Source organism: Schistosoma haematobium, chromosome 4, assembly GCF_000699445.3.
Source record: "Schistosoma haematobium chromosome 4, whole genome shotgun sequence".
NCBI classification, from domain to species: domain Eukaryota; kingdom Metazoa; phylum Platyhelminthes; class Trematoda; order Strigeidida; family Schistosomatidae; genus Schistosoma; species Schistosoma haematobium.
This window is the reverse complement of record NC_067199.1, coordinates 15,957,240-15,971,309: the sequence shown is the minus strand read 5'-3', so window position 1 is coordinate 15,971,309 and position 14,070 is coordinate 15,957,240. Positions and strand designations below refer to the sequence as shown.

The following is a 14,070-nucleotide window of genomic DNA, read 5'->3' as shown; positions in this document are numbered from 1 at the left end:
CTCATTTTGCAGTTTTGATTTTTAGACATTATAGGTCGTAAACAATCGACGAGAATGAATTCGTGTTATTCTACTAAAATCTTTGTTCTTGCTCTCTTCAAGTTACTAAAAGGAACTATATGTTGTAAACACTACGGAATAATACAAAAATGTATATAGCTAATCATAAAAGAAATATTAGAAAGAAAATGGCATCAATAGCCTTTAATATTAAGCATCTTTTTTCTCTAGCATTTGAAAAACGCCTATTCCTGAAAATTTCAAAGCAATAACTTACACAGACACAACAAACGGTAAAGTAAGGCAAAGAGTGCTGGGATTTCTTATTGTTTGGAAAAGCATAGCATTAATTAAACAACTAAGGGGGATCGGAGTAAGACCCATACGACGTGAGAGAAGGTCAGAGTAATCTGATGTATTCTAAAAAACAAATGATGATATATAAAAAAAAATCAAAACATCGTTTCAGTAATAAAATAAAGAATATCTAGCTATGCATAAATCAGGAATGTGCCAAATAAAGTCCTGGAATATATACGCTTAAACCATAGAGCTCCCGTTATTTACGTTTTCCACTTAATCTCCCACGCGAATCAGAAACTAAGCTGGAGGTTAGCATCTTCCTGTTGTAGATATTTAGGGCAAAACTGACCAATTTTGCTATATGAGGTAGTTGGACGGACACCACAATATCGACGACATCCATAAGCTGAAATAGTAAGACTTAACTCCAATGTTCAAAAGTTATCACACCACAGACCAAAATTTATGGGAAAACAGAAAGTGAATGTATTTGTGTCGCTGCAATCAAAGTCACTCAGTGCGTTTTATTCACTGATTCAGATGATTTTACCACCCTCAATCAGGATATTTCTAACTACCATCATGGCTCAAACCAGAGTTCAATGACTTTATAACTGTTGCCATGTTTCATGAGACACCCAGCTTTATATTTCTCCGGTCAGTAATTCACATCAAGGTAGATGATGACTAGACATGCACAATCACAGTCGATGAACGATTGTAGCGTCATGGATTAATCTGGCCTTTTTATCTAGTACGGATAACTCGATTTATAGACTTGTTAACTTACTAGTTACCATTTAACCGGTGTGGATTTCATTATGAATATTAAAACTGACAAATTCGTCAGTAAACTAGGCAGGTTAGTTCAAACTTTTTTTATGAAGTGGTTTACTAACATATGGTATACAAATGGTCGTGAACAATCTTCTAAATCGATTATTCCAAATCGTTACCCACTGGAATAGTGGGTTTCCAATGGCGAGAAATTAATGAAAGTCATAGTTTTAAAAATTAACCTAGATACGACATATGAGCATTAGCTGGTTATAACAAGAATACCTTTGATATTCATTCAGTCATTAAAAACACAGTCAGGTGAGCATTATAGGTCTATCATTCTTGAAAAGTGTCAGCTTGCCAAATAAACTTCGTGAGCATGATTTACCATTGAGAGGAAAAACACGTTTACAGCATTTTCAAACAGCTCAAAATATTCAGACATGTTATCAGTACAATCTAAAAAATGTTTAAGTTTCATGAGAAGAAAATCGTTACTAACCTTCCCCTGATGGCATAATAATAGGTCGTATGCAATGCTCACAGTATACTCCTCATAGACCTATCATAAAAACAATAATAACATTGACAATTAACAACTGATAACTAATAAATTTGTTTCAAGAGAAGCTTAATATAATTCCCAGTTGGTATGATGACGAATTTCATAAGAGTAAAATCGAAAGTCTAGAAATGTATCGATGGAGTTTGCTTCCTAAGGAAAGCTGATGAAAATACATAACATTTGACCCAGTTAAAATAAACGGTTTTCCAACATTGCGTGCCAATTTAAACTGAGATGGATGGTGACTAAGAGTGGGATTCAGGATGCGCATTTGGTCCTATTTGGGACTCAGTTCGATGTAATCACATTTTGGAGACCTTCAGTAGACAAACCGGATTTAGCGTACAGGGTGACTAGAGTTGAAAAAAAAATCCGAGTTACTAAATAACTGGATTTAGGAGATGCTGTTTCTTCCTCTACCGACTCAATTAAGAGCACCAACTGCAAAACTAGCTTTGGTTTCAATGCAGATAACAGATATTATTCGGAACTATTGTGAGAATATGGTCGGTATCTAACTAACTGCACTTTATCATATGAACAGGTGAAGTCATTTCTTTACGAATCGAATGAAGTTGAGTTATAATAGAATGGACAAATGAACTGGCTACACAGTTTAAATGAACCAAAGCAAACTATGTAGAAATGTCACTGTTTTGTTTCCGAAGTCATAAGTATAATCACCATACCAATTGGAAAATAAATCAAAATTATCTTACATTAAGTATACCGTATAGTTAAGCTGATTTTATTAATTAACTAGCATATTGCATCTGAAAATTCACCTAATTTCGTTATGATAAAATATTTAAAAGAATGAAACTCACATTTGAAGGGATCACATTAAATTTGGTAATGAACGAATGCTTTATCCAATCCACAGCAACTTCTGCTAGAAGAATATAGGTTACATCAATAAGAATTGTTTGAAGATCATCTATTTAGAAAAAATGGAATAGAATAAATTCTTACTCAGTGTATTAATAAAAACAATTCATCTACTACAATCTGAAAATATGAACTAGTCCAACATAATAATAATAATAGCTTAATTGTATGTGTCTGTACTACAAAAGACCCCATCACTAGAACAAGATTGAATTATATTTGAGACAGAAAAAAGCAAATTCCAGGTTGACGTGAACGAATATTTCATCGATATATCAATTAGATTACGTGAAGTACAACAGGTGAGTAAAACAATAATCTAAGCTGAATTCAACAAGAACCTTGACTAAATTAGAAAAAAATTCTGAGTATATTCACTTTTTTTAGAAAAGCAACTGATGAGAATCAGTAACTGATGGACTTTACCTGTGTCGTGTGTGGGGAAGTTACCCAACGAAGACAATGGGAGATGATTATGTAGTATGATGATTGGTTGAACATCGTTGGACGCCAACTCAGTGGTCCAGAGGTAAGTATTCAGAGCGCGAGACCGGAAGCCCTGGGTTCGGTCCCTGCACTCGGGGTCGTGGATGTACATTTCTGGGGGGTCCCATGCTGGGACGGGATGGGCGTCCAGTGCTGATCGCTTCATGATTTTGATGAGTCATAAAGTCGACCCAATTTATTAACCAATTACGGAGATCATAGAAAAATATAGGATCAATAATCAGGTCGGAAGGGGAGACAAACGAAGTAAATATGTCCACAACGATAGGCATAAGGTCAACAGTAGTCAATCAAGATCGACAGGCCAAACTGTCAGTTACTTGTGGAGTAATTAGAATATCTTACTTCTACCTGAATTCTGTGCTGATGATGTCGTTAAGAAAAACAATGAAAGCTCTACGGTTGAACAATCCAGCTCAGAAAACGAAACTATCAAGTAAAGGTTTATTTTATGTTAGATAACCAGGATACACGAGGCCATAAATCCTACTATAGCAGTAGGCCCCATGATTAAAATGATATTGATAATTACGGCGCCAGCTTTGAAGCTATTACGAGTTCACTTAGTATGCGAACGGAACAAAGACTTGTGACCATAGACCAATAAGCTAGCTCTTTGATGCGTTCCAGTCCCGCTAACTAGAGGAAGAAGTCCAAGCTTGGAACGGGAAAGTATATTCCGTAAGCCAGAAGCATGAGTGAATAATAACAGACACAAATCAAACGTATATATACAGCATAAAACTGTCCTTGGGAAGCGTAGCAAAAATAGCATACTAAAAATACACAACGGACTAATAGCGTTAAAAATTCTCCCAAGTGGGAAGTACGACATGAACGTGAAAAATGCACTCTTGGCGCGAAAACAAGGAAATTTAAATTTCCAAAATAAAATTATAAAATTAAGCCATATACCAAGTCAGTTCCGGGGATCTAACATCCCCAACATAAGGTTTATTTAATTATCAATAAATCTGATGTTTCTAAACTGAATAATATATAGTACATTCCAATAGACAACTTTACAATTGTGAGCTAAATGTCTATATCATTAATTCATATCTCTATCCAATCTACTATTCTATGCATTATATGTATGCAATTATGTGAAATAGATACAATTTAATTCGAAACTATACCCTAGGAAATAAACATCATTCAACATAATGATAATTATTAACTTATTAAGAAAAAATATTTATATTCATCAATTCCAAGAAATATTTATTTATTTACTTCAGATAGTTTTATACTACATTTAATCACTAAATGAGTTCATCAATCAATATTTTTTTTCTAATCAGTTTATAATCATTAACAACATGATATTAGTAGATTTGTCTACTTATTTAAATCAATAAATTGAAAATATCATCATAACTATGTGTAAATAGCTAATTTAATAAACACCCTTGAAATAAAATCGATTATTTAAGAGAAAGAAAAAAACAAACAAAACAAATACTCTCATCAGCAAACAATAGAAAGTCATTAATCAAACTATGTAATTCATACAACGAAATAATCACTGTATAAATAATAATAATAAACGATAAGGAGAACTAATTTTATAATTAACACTAACATTTTATGCTTTCTGTTTATCTCAGAATAATGTGGCATCAGACCATAAATCACTAATTATTGGTCTGAGCCATGTTGGTAGATGTAGACTACATTGTTGGGGTCCGTTTGACTATCGTAACCAATGGTTGAAGACATGCTGAGTGACATGTCTCAGAATCCATTATAATAGCGTAGGTGTATACGCCCTTTGTCTTCTCTAAAACCGTGAGATTAAAATTGCTTTATATCTTTCTTTCTACGAACTAATTATTTTTCCCTGTAACATTCTTATACGGAATCTTTTTTTAAACATATTACTACCATTGAAGTAATACTTCTACGAATTTGGTACTCATCTTGTTGTGTTAATGAGGTGTGGCAACTTGGACCGATGCATATATGTGCCTGGTTCTACGTTGTAGCTGACCGACTGATTGACTGACAGATAATGTGCAAGAGTATCTTTTTATGTATGAGTGTATGTTGAGGTTTAGTATAATCAATTATTAACTAATTGGACACTGAATAAAAGAATTGATATACAACACCATGTAATTAATTCACGAAATTGTTTTTCTTTTTCAATTGCAATGGTGAAAACTGAACACAAATAGAAATTAGTGAATATGCATGAGCTTTTTTCTGCTGAGACAACAGTATAGTAAAAATCAGTGTTTTCGGAGATCTTTAATGTTAGCATACTAGTACTATGGTCAATAAATGTACTAACCGAACTAACAAGAAACTCATGATATGTTGAAGGCTATTTTCCGATATGAAACACTGAAAATAATTCATAGGGGTCAAACGTTTTAGTGGGTGCCGTCGAGATCGCAAAACCAGGATATATGTCGATGAAAACACTGGATTTATGTGAAATTATTAGTTCTTACCAAATGTGAATTCTGAAAACATGAATTTAGAAGAATCGTCTGGAGTTTAGATAAAAGGAAGCAGCTGAAAACTCAAACTTCTCAGAACTTCCAACAATGTTTTAAACAACAGAAACGGGAAAAATGCACCGCCTAAATGGGTTATACACTAAAGGGGATAAGCTTAGTGTATAATAAATTCGATAAAATGAAGTCTTTACGATCGAATTTAATGTGTTTATGCAATAAACTAAGTGACACAACATTGATCTCAGCTACTCGAAAAGAATGAACCATTTCATTCTCTGAAAATCTAGTACACTATCGAAAACACTATACACTCTGCTCTCTTGCCGATTTACACTTCAGACTGATAACATTACATTATGTAGTGTATTAAAGTCATAAAAATAGTCCATGGTGACATAATATAGTTGAGACCTAGATATATTACATAATTTACCAATTGTCGTGTTCGAATAACTGAATCATGGAATTAAAGTACAATTATCATCTGCTTTACAAATGAACTTGAAAAAAAAAAAACTTTTCATAATTCATGAATATATAACACATAAATAATACTAATCATATGGTTTATTTTTTACCTAAATTCCATCCACTTTCATTCATATTACGGCATACAATAATTGAAAACCAAACACAATAGTGAAATCGTTCACGCACATCAGCACAAGCAATTTGAAATAAATTTGTTTTTCCCATTTTACGAAATACATTACCTTTTAATTCAACAAACTATTCAAATAAAAAGCATCAAAATTTATATATTATAAAGGGGGTTGATGCGAAATAAAAGGAAAACCAACAAGATTTAGTTATTAAATACAATCATAGCCACAAACCTTTAAAACTGAAGAGAGTCAAGATTTATATGTTAAGGATTCTTTCACCTAATCATCTCTTAGTACTAATCTCTTTCCCACAACAAAATAAGTAAGGTCAACAGTAAAATGAACAAACAGACAACCGGTAATTCAGTAAAACTTTCCCAGTACTTTTTTATTTAACTAAGTCAATCAACATTGTAGTCCCTCTGGAAAGTATCTCATGCATAATTTCTTCTATAAAAATAAATGTGGATCGTTGGTTACTCGCTCAGTGGTTCAAAGGTGCTGTACTCAATAGAGTTCTGGATATCATGTTTTCGATCTTTTGAGGACTTTCAAACAGCGATAAAAAAAGTTGTTCACTGTTCTCTAGTTTCCATTGTTTCTCCAGATGAACTTAGACTGTGACGGATACTACTTTGAAATGGACAATCTCCGCAAACCTCTCATCTGAAAAAAGCATCAATTAGCTTGAAGATAACTGTTTGTCACCAATCAATGTAAACTGAAGAATTATAAAAAGGAAGCACTAAACAGTTAATTCACCTTAGAACCACTCAAAAGTTTTGGCATAAAAACCCACATTAAATCAATCTTAAAATGATTATCTAATTATATTAATGATAATAGCCTCACTCCTAAGAAAGTGTGATAGAACCGAGCTGCGTATTGTTTTGACGTAACCCTTTCTATCACACTTGATCGATAGCGGTCATATAGTGGACAGAAACAAGTCGTTCAAAGTTATTTATCGTATTCCCACTAATTTTCCTAATGGTGTTCGATCTCGTCTCTTACACATAGCAGAAGCTATAGGAATCCGAGCCAACAAGCCAAGTTTTTGTGTTCAGAAGAAATTTGTAACACCCTTATCTCTCCCTTGGCCTTAAGTAATAAATGAATTTATTTATTCTTTTTCTAACTTTCTCTTCGTTTATTATTTTTCATCACCCCCTCCTACCACTTTATTTTCTCTCAACTATACGTTTCATGGTCCAATTATCTGAATATTTCTTATTACGTCATCTTATAATTTTATAATTGCTATCTCAGTTTCTATATTTTTCTAATCATTGACCTATTTCCGATTATGTAACATTGGTTTGAACCTTTATTATTCTTATCAAAACTAATGCACCTGTTGTCACACCATCAATTTGTACTTTTCACGTTTCACTTATTATGTAATCGTTTTCATTGTTATCGTTGACTTATAAACTACCTTGATTGGTTTAATAATTTCATATATGCATATAAACATTACTGTATATTAGAGTAAAGCCTGATATATATATATATATATATATATATATATATATATATATATATATATATATATATATATATATATAAGCCTTCCATTTTAACTATGATCTAAATAGAATAGAACAGCAAAATATATTGGGAACTCACATTGTTCGAAATAAACACAGTGATCAGTGATTTATTTTGCGAATTGAATGCTACATTTAAAGTAGTAACTTGACATAGTAGAAGGAAGCAGTGGGCTACTGTAATTTCGATGGTAAGAAAACAATGAAACAATGTAAAAGAATACGGAACGAATAACTGGAACAATCAGAAGGAAACATCATAAGATTAGCGAAACTGTTTTCTTCAAAAAGAACACAAGAATTGATGAGTTGAACAGTTACATAACTATGTATAAACTATGACTGAATAGAACCGTGTTGTTTGACAGAACTTTGAAATAATACGTTCAAAAACTGACAAACTAATTACACGCTGGTGGTTGTGACTGAACTAACTTGATTGGAGTTCATAAGAGTGAGTAAAGCACAATTTTATTCAACCACAGTTAAACTATGGAGGATTAACCTGACGTAATTTCATTTGACCAATATACCAACTTACTCTCATAACCACTAGGAAAAATGGAGGTGATATTTCTCTTGCAAATAAGGTGATTTACGTCGGCCAGGTCTGCTAAGGGTTTGGTCTTCAACAATGATAGTTAGAACATATACATTATCTGCCATTTACCTGAACCAAACTCATCAATTCGCTATATTCCACATCGAAGACTGAGCAAGAGTGAAATGTTACAGACAGCGAGATTACCTGTCATATTTTGACTTCCGAGTGCTACTACTACTGCCTGTAGTTACCGTTTATTAGTGTAGCCTAGCTATCATGTGTTGATCTTATTCCAGAGTACTACTTACGCTGTCAGTTAGTAACAACGTAGAACTTCGTTCGTACGTACATCAGTTCGAGTTGCCATTCCCGACCGTTGTTGTTACCTTGACGTGGTGGTCGGGCTTGCCTATCGTGATGAAGCAACCGAACTATACTGACTGGAACAACCGTTCCTCAAGGTCCTACCATGTCAGACAGGTCGGTTGAAGAGCGGTAAGACTAAAAGCAGCAAACCCAAGGTCCGAAGGTGAAGTCGTACTGCTGACTGTACAGAGGTGTGACAGCAGTAAGGTGTTTCCTTTAGACAACCAGCATGACAGCGATGCTGCCTTCCCACAAGGATGGGTGGGGTTAGAAAAGGTCGACCCTAAAAAATGCGCACCTCACCTTACCTCACGGATTTCCGTCTCCGGCGGTAAGGCCCTTTGAAGAACGGAGCTAACACGTCAAAAACCTCCCACGAAAAGGCCGTGTGCGACCGGCCTCAAGCAGTTGTCCGTTGGGCACTGCGGTCACCCTCTCAGGTCACTGAGACAACTTCTAATCCAATTTCCTTTTCAGGTACCTCCAGAAGAACCCTTCCTCGGTGTGGGCAACCGGGAAGTGATAATCGCCCTCATACCTCTAACAGCACCCAAGACCACTGTATTCATAATCAACCTCCCTCTTCAATTCCTATTATTCCTCCTACATCGACTTTCAACCCTAAACTTCCTCCTTCAGCTTCCTCCTCAAGTGTCACCATAGCCAACGATTCTAGTGCTCAAAACTCTGTCCCAGGTCTACTGAAACCTCGCTCCAAACTACACATTGGAGCCTTCAACGTACGCACTCTATGTCAAATCGGTCAGCATGCTTCCTTGGCTAAAACCCTAGAGTCTTTCCATTGATGTATGCTGTGTCTCCGAAACACGCATACAGGATTCCAGTGTGGTCATTCACTTGACCTCATCTCGGCAAAACGGAGAGCCAACGAGATACACCCTCCGTGTATCTGGTGACCCGATGGCCAGTTCTCGTGGACTGGCAGGTGTAGGCATAGCACTAAGCATGAGGGCGGAACAAGCACTGCTAGAGTGGATCCCCGTCAACAGTCGTCTATGTGCTGTTCGGCTAAACGGCTCCGTAAAAACTCGGAAGGATAGGGACACATGTCGTTGCCTTTTCGTCGTTTCTGCCTACGCTCCCACCGACTGCAGCTCGGATGAAGTGAAAGATGAATTTTACAGAAAGCTGTCCGAACTTCTTCAGAAAGCTAAACGCTCAGACATAGTTCTCGTAGCAGGCGACTTTAATGCCCAGATAGATAGTTTAAACCAAACAGAAAGGCATTTAGGTGGGTGTTTTAGTATTCCGGCACAACGGACAGATAATGGTGATCGTCTGCTGCAACTGTGCTCAGACAGTCGTTTATTTTTAGTAAACACAAATTTTAAGCATAAGGAGAGACATCGTCTAACATGGCGACCCCCTACACCAAACCAATGATGGACTCAAATAGACCATATTGCCATCAGTCATCGTTGGAGAGGGTCGGTAGAAGATTGTCGCTCATTCTGGAGTACCTGCTTGGACTCCGACCACGCCCTAATACGGGCACGCCTCTGCTTGCGCCTCACTGGACGCAGGAAAGCCACAGTAAAAAGACCCATTATAACTGAATTGAGTAGCGAGAAAACCAAAAGTAGGTTCCAGAAACAGCTGAGGTCACACTTAGGTAGTTCTGAAAACGAGGCTGACCCAGATGTTGCTTGGAAAGCTATACAAACAGCTGTGGAAACAGCAGTGACATCTATCAGTGATTTAAACCACAGATTGTAACCACAAAGAACCAATGGATTTCCTCTAGGTCTATTGCACTGATGGATTCTCGTAAACTCATCCCATCAGGCTCTGAACACGATGAAGAGCGAATACAAATCAGATCTAGGTTAAGAAAAAGTCTAAGAAACGACCGTGAGCAGTGGTGGTCAACGGAAGCAAAAGAGATGGAAAAGGCGGCGACTATAGGGAACACAAGACAGCTTTACAGACTAATAAAATAAACTGGAATTAATAAGTCAAGTGTAAGTGAGATTATATCGGAAAAAGACGACACTTTGATCTGCTCCCAGTCCAGACGTTTAGAACGATGGACGGAACACTCCAGAGAACAGTTCAGCTGGCCTTCAGCTACTCTACAACTACCCTCCATTCCCAGACAGTGTGAATGAACATTGAAGTAGGTCCCCCAACTCTAGCAGGAGTTCAAAAGGCTATAGTTAATTCTGAAACGAGGAAGGGCAGCTGGTCCAGATGGATTGGCTCCAGAAGTCTTTAAGGATGGTGGTCCAATTTTAGCGATTAGGTTGACTAATATTTTAGCTAAGATCTGGGAGTTAGACGTTATCCCATCTAACTGGTCACAATCACTTATCGTCCCAATATATAAGAGCGGGTCAAAATCATCCTGTGACAACCATAGAGGGATTAGTTTAACTAATATAGTATCTAAAATACTAGCCTCGATAATTATCGGACGCCTAACTAAGACTCGTGAACTGCAAACACGAGAGAACCAAGCTGGCTTCAGACCTGGTCGTGGCTGCATCGACCACATATTCACTATTCGTCAGGTTCTAGAAAATAGGCATACTTATCGGCGTCCGACAATGGTGGTCTTTCTTGACTTAAAAGCAGCATTTGACTCGGTAGACCGCGAGATTCTGTGGCAGTGTCTGTCATTGAAAGGCGTACCTCAGAAGTACATAAACCTTGTGAAGGCTCTTTACTCGAACACTACCAGTGGAGTCAGAGCTTATGGCGAATTGTCATCTGTTTTTGCAACCTCAAGTGGTGTCCGTCAAGGTTGTCCACTTTCCCCATTTTTGTTTAACTTCATCATAGATCTTCTGATGGAAATAACTTTCTCGTCGACTGAGTTCTCGGGTATTGATCTCCTTCCAGGAGGTCCACTTATCAACTTAGAATACGCAGATGACATAGTCCTGTTTGGTGAAGACGCTGATAAAATGCAGAGTCTTTTGGTAGCACGGAGCAACAATGCCAGAATGTTTGGAATGCGCTTCTCTCCCTCTAAATGCAAGTTGTTGCTTCAGGACTGGTCTGCGTCAACATCTGAACTAAGGATAGGGAGTGAAGTAGTCGAACGCGTTGACAACTTCACTTATCTTGGAAGTCTGATCAGCCCTAATGGGTTGGTGTCTGACGAAATCTCAGCACGGATTCGAAAAGCTCATTTGGCTTTTGCCAACTTACGCCACCTATGGCGAAGTCGAGATATCCGTCTATCAATAAAAGGACGAGTATACTGCGCGACAGTTCGTTCTGTTTTAATTTACGGCAGCGAAACATGGCCACTAAGAGTAGAAGACACTCGTAAGCTACTAGTATTTGACCACAGATGCCTTAGAAATATTACTGGCGTCTGTTGGGATCACCGGGTAAGTAATAGTGAGGTTAGACGCAGGGTATTAGGGAATGATGGTAAATCAGTTGATGAGGTTGTGAATCTTCATCGACTGAGATGGTTGGGCCACGTGTTACGTATGCCTGAGCACCGATTACCGCGACGTGCAATGCTAACCGGTGTCGGGGATGGTTGGAAGAAAGTTAGGGGCGGCCAAACCAAAACGTGGCATCAGTACTTGCAGTCACTAACTTCTAGTCTGAGCCATGTTGGTAGATGCAGACTACTTGGTTGGGGTCCGCTTGACTGTCGTAACCAATGGTTGGAGACTCTTGGTGACATGGCTCATAATCGATCACAATGGCGTCGGTGTATACACTGTCTGTCTTCCCTTAAACTAAGAGATTAAAATCGCTTCATATCTTCCATTCTACGAACTAATTCTTTCTTCGTGTACTATTTCCTTATTGCAATCTTTCTTTTATATATTACCGTCACTGAATGAACTACTTTTATGAATCCGGTGTCCATCTTGTTGTGTTAATGAGGTATGGTAACTTGGACCGATGCATATATGTGCCTGGTCCTACGTTGTAGCTGACTGACTGACTGACTGTTGCCATACCACATTAGCACAGAGATGCAGTTGTCGACTCAAATTCCGTAGTGGTAGATGTAGTGAGAGTGTAAGCTGTAATCGGGAAGATTAGGGTTTGGAGATGTTATTTAGAAAGTATAAACCAGTGAAAAAAATTTGGAAAGAAAATAAAAGACATGAAGAATTCAGAAGATTAGAATTTGAGAGAACACAAAGAGTGGATGCACCTGCGCCATTGCAAACGATTTTGAGCCATGTCATTCAAGGTCTCTAACCATCTGTTGCTATCATCTCGTGGTCCCCAACCAGGTAGTCTACACCTACCAATATGACTCAGTTCACTTGTCAGTGACTTCATGGACTTGTGCCGTGTTTTAGTATAGCCGCCCCTAGCTTTCTTCCAACCTACTCCTACACCATAAAGCATCGCACATCGAGGCAGTCGGTGGTTGGGCATACGTAACACGTGTCCCAGCCATCTCAACTGATGAAGTTTCACTACTTCATCAATTGATTTGCCATCCTTACCTAGTACCCATTTCCTAACAACTGCGTTGCTTACTCGATGGTCCCAGGATATACGAGCAATGTTTCGAAGACACCTATGATCAAATACTAGTAACCTACGAATATCCTCTACTCATACCGGCTATGTTTCACTCCCGTAAGGTAGGATGGAATGAACTACTGCGCAGTAAACACGTCCCTTGGTTGATAGACAGATATCTCGCCTATGCCATAAATGACGCTGTACAACTACTGATTGTTACATATCCCACTAATTACTACTGGACCAACTACTCGTTGTAGACAGTTTCTAAATAAACAAAATTTCATTACATCCGGAAGTCGGACAATCTAATTACCACAGTTAAAGTGACGTAAAAAAAGTCGAAAAGGACTGAAGACTGTTCAGTGCAACGTATTGTAAATGATTATTATCACAGAATAACATTAACTAGTTAAGAACTACATGGTTGCAATTTCTTAATTTGTGATTTTCTTAAATGAAGAGAAAAACCGATTATTTAACATTAATCCTGTCTTAACACAATTCACAAGCTCCAACATATTAGTGAAAGGTCTGTTGATCTGTAAAAGTCAAATAAATCAGAAGAGAAACAATTGGTGAGTGTATCTCGTCCTAGTAGAGTCTATTTGTAACAAAACAATTTGATTGACTTGTCATAAAGTTACTTTTACTTACAACGAACATATTCGAAATGCCATTATCTGATTCACACTGTACATGTCTTATTCTCTTTTCAGTGGTTCATTTAATTCACTATTTTAAGACATACACCAAGAGCATGTAGTAAAAACCATACGGTAAAAATTAAATACATATAATAAGCATTTGCACTGACTTACTGAGACAAAAGAAGGCAAAGCAGTACTGTAAAACAATATCACGCCAGAAAATGAAACTATTTTCCTCTAGATCATTAGATAAAACTGAATCAGATCGTGGTTTACTGATCGTAAATAGTAAATCATCCAAGGCATCTTGACAAACAGCAGATAATAAACGATCTGCGACCTAAAACAAGATGAAATCCTGTGAATAACTA

General features: G+C 37.1%; 1 protein-coding gene across 1 annotated transcript in view; it reads right to left on the bottom strand.

Moving 5' to 3' along the window:
* Window positions 1-14,070, bottom strand: part of ERMP1_1 (Endoplasmic reticulum metallopeptidase 1) — a 41,321-nt gene that overhangs the window by 6,832 nt on the left and 20,419 nt on the right. The window contains exons 5-10 of the mRNA XM_051215795.1: window positions 13,871-14,039; window positions 7,746-7,843; window positions 6,090-6,240; window positions 2,476-2,585; window positions 1,586-1,645; window positions 278-420 (exon numbers count right to left, since the gene is read on the bottom strand). The gene's annotated coding sequence lies outside the window, so the exon portion shown is untranslated. The remainder of the gene's footprint in view (window positions 1-277; window positions 421-1,585; window positions 1,646-2,475; window positions 2,586-6,089; window positions 6,241-7,745; window positions 7,844-13,870; window positions 14,040-14,070) is intronic.